Below are 3,364 nucleotides of genomic sequence, written 5' to 3'. Positions count from 1 at the left end.
GTTTTTGTCTTTTACGCTGCAAAGGCATAACCGCAAAGCTTAGCTTGCTGTAGTACAAAGGAGGACAGGATGCTCTGCCAGGCATCTCGGTCCAGAACTCAAGTGGGGGTACAGCCTGTGGGGACACGGAAACCTGAAGTTTATTTACAGGATGGCTGCTCATATTTAAGACAGGCACACTCAAGAGAATTATCTTGAGTAGTGATGATCTGGGTTATGCTCAACAAATCTGTGCCCCAAAGAGTTTATCACCTAAATCAGAATATTTTCCACACTGCTTTAGAGCATGTGTATTTTGAATAGACTAGAATGAAGGCACTCTTTGTTTTTTTTATTAAATGGGTTAATTTATCTTCACCCAAATGTTTGCTTTCCTGCAGAGTTATTAAACTGTCTTTCAGGTGAATGCACAGTGAACAAAGAAGCGCTCCACTTTCACTTATCTAAATTCTGCCAGATCAATAAAAAGCCAAGCAGTGGATACAATCTTTACAATTCACAATTAAAGAGTCCAGTCTGACTGAAAACCAATTAAGATGGCAACAGCCAAATGGATAGACTGTACCAAAACTACACCGTAGTACTCGGTGACTGATCGCCTGCTTTCGGTTTCTTTGAACTCAGCCTCTATCCACATTTGTAGATAACACATTAAAGACTGAGATAGATACACACAAAAATAACCATGCCAGCTAGCGCTAAGAAACAGTGCAAAGTCAATACTTAGCTGAGGTTTGACAGAGCGTACCCAAACCAAATCCACTTCCCACTGCGAGCAATCAACTAACCCCTGCACAGCACGCCGCCCGAAGCAGATCAAAGCCACGCCAGCCCGCAGGGTACCCCAGAAACGAGCCCATCTCACCCGTTTGTTCTGAGGAATACACTGACCTCATCCTGCTACGGGAGCTGCGGGATCGCAAGAAACAGCCACACGCAGAAATCTCTAATCCAGCAACCCAGAGAGAACACAACAGCAGCTGTCGAGTATTTCATTACTCACTTGAATTCTACAAACGGAATACCAGATCCCCAGATGAGAAACACACCATTCATAATTAAATAGTAAAGTTTGGCATATACCAGAATGACTTGGTCTCCAGGAACATCTAGCTGCAACGCTACGACTGCTACCAAGGACACAATCAAAGGGGTTTTTTAGGCTCTTCTTCCGCTAGCAAACAGTGCCAAAGGTGTGAGATAGCATCGATAATTCTATTTTTTTTTTTCCTCAGATTTTCTTTTGCCATACATCTAGAACAAATATAAAGGCTTCCTGACGGGATCTAGAACTGCAGTTCAAAGTACCCAAAAATCTCATGCAAATAATACCAAGAGTTTAGAAATTGACACTGATACGGAAATTGGAACGTTTCCTAACAAATACAACCAAAACTTTCCAAGGCAGAGATCCCCAGCACCAGATTGCCTGTCCCCAGGGAATAACAAAGTATGCAGATAATTAAGCTTACTTGAGTTTACAACTTGTAACCTTCATGTCATTTTATGGAAACAAACTATATTTAAGGGAAAAAAAAAGGAAGAAAATATTTACATTTTGACAACACACAACTTGTTCACATGAACGACCACCAAATAAGTTCCCATATGTTATCAGAAGGAGGTTTACAGTATGATGTGACCTAGTGTACAAATCCAAGACTTTCAAAGTATGGCTCGCATCCCGCTGTCAGCACTCTGCAGCCCCCAAACCCATCCTGCACTTATGGTTATTCAGCTTCTCTGCAACTGTTTTCACTGAAGTATTTTTAGCATCCATCTGAAAATACATGTTTTGCCCTCTGGAAAGAAGCTAATTGCACCACCACCTTTGTTCCATGCTGTCCCATTTTCCTCCTCTGTCCTTTTCAGCTACCGGGTCCTGATCTTCCTTCTTCTCTTCCCATTTCTTGAAGTCTTTCCTCCACCGTTTCTTTCCTAATCCTTGATATCCTTGTTTCCATGGTCATGCTTAGCCATGTTACCACCTTCGCCTTCCTCTACCTAGTGTAGGTAGAGGAATCTCTCTACCTCATCTACCTCTACAATCTCTCTACCTCATCTCTTGTCACCTGGGTTTTTCCCCCTCTTGCTTTTGCCCGATTGCTTCTCTGTCCTTGGTGTCACTCCACCTCTAAGGGCACGTCCTGTACCCTCCTTTACCGCTACAGCAACAGTCCTAGCAGACTCCTTCATTCCAGTTGCTCCTATCAGGCGGTCAAACTTTATTTCTGATGGTGTCTACAGTTAAAGTAACTTATGAGGCTGTGACTTGCCAGCTCCCTGAAGATCACAATAGGATCTTCACGATGGACGTAAAACCTAGAAGCCCTCGTTCTGCCGCGGACTCAATATTCTGAACAGCCTGAAGGAAGAGGATGTCAAATAGCCTGTGACGCCTGCAGCAGGCGTACGGGTTGTACGGATCCACGCCTCTGCATTCCTTGCAGCTCTTTTTATTCCGTGTATCGTAGTGTGAACACAGGGAAGAAGCCCATCAGCAACTTTATGAAAACGCAAACTAAAAGAATAGAGACCACACTCTGAACCTGCCCTTCTCATTTTGGGTGGGGGTATCAACACAAGCAAGAGATAGGGGTAATTTGTACGACATTTTTTCTGTATGCAGACAAGCCCTAAGGTGATAAAGGTAGACAGTTCGGCACACATATTTTGTTCACAAGGAACAGTCCCAAACTTTTTTCTTTTAAGGAGGACAGGGAACACCTGACCTATTTCCATCCACTACGTGTCCATCGCTAGCCCATCCTCACAAAGACAACGCTCACTCTGTCCACCCCGTTATCCCTACTGCAAAAGGGGAACTGAACATCACCACCACAACTTCCAACCCAAACAACTTATCACAGCCCAAGTTCACACAGCACAAGCTCCAGGAGGTCGCGTATCCTTGGGACAACGCGGTGAAACGGTATTTTTTCCTTAGGGAAGACACATTCCAGCAATAAGCCTTCACTGAGGCACTGAAGGCACTCTTTGAGGCGATACACACCGAGAGGCGATACACACCAACCATGCTTCCTGCACAGAGGAATCGCACCCGAGCGGTGTAAGAAAAGGCGGGAACGGGACCCGCACTTCCCGTGATTCTCACGTAGCATCTCCTATGGGGGATGTTCCCCACACGCATGTGCCAAGCATTCCCGTAGCTCGCCTGGGGACAACTTCTCAAAGACGCCTGCCCTGACAAGGGACCCCGCTCGAGCCACCCCTCACAGACCGGCAGCACGGCGAGGTGCGCGCCCGCAGGGTTTTTTCGGTCCTTGGGGACCACCGCACAGCCCGGCACCCATCTCCTCACGACGCCCCCCCCCACAGGAGCCTGAGGAGCCCCCCCCAGACT

Source organism: Pygoscelis adeliae, unplaced genomic scaffold, assembly GCF_000699105.1.
Source record: "Pygoscelis adeliae isolate BGI_AS28 unplaced genomic scaffold, ASM69910v1 Scaffold445, whole genome shotgun sequence".
NCBI classification, from domain to species: domain Eukaryota; kingdom Metazoa; phylum Chordata; class Aves; order Sphenisciformes; family Spheniscidae; genus Pygoscelis; species Pygoscelis adeliae.
The sequence above is the reverse complement of the archived record's forward strand: the minus strand, read 5'-3'. Positions refer to the sequence as shown.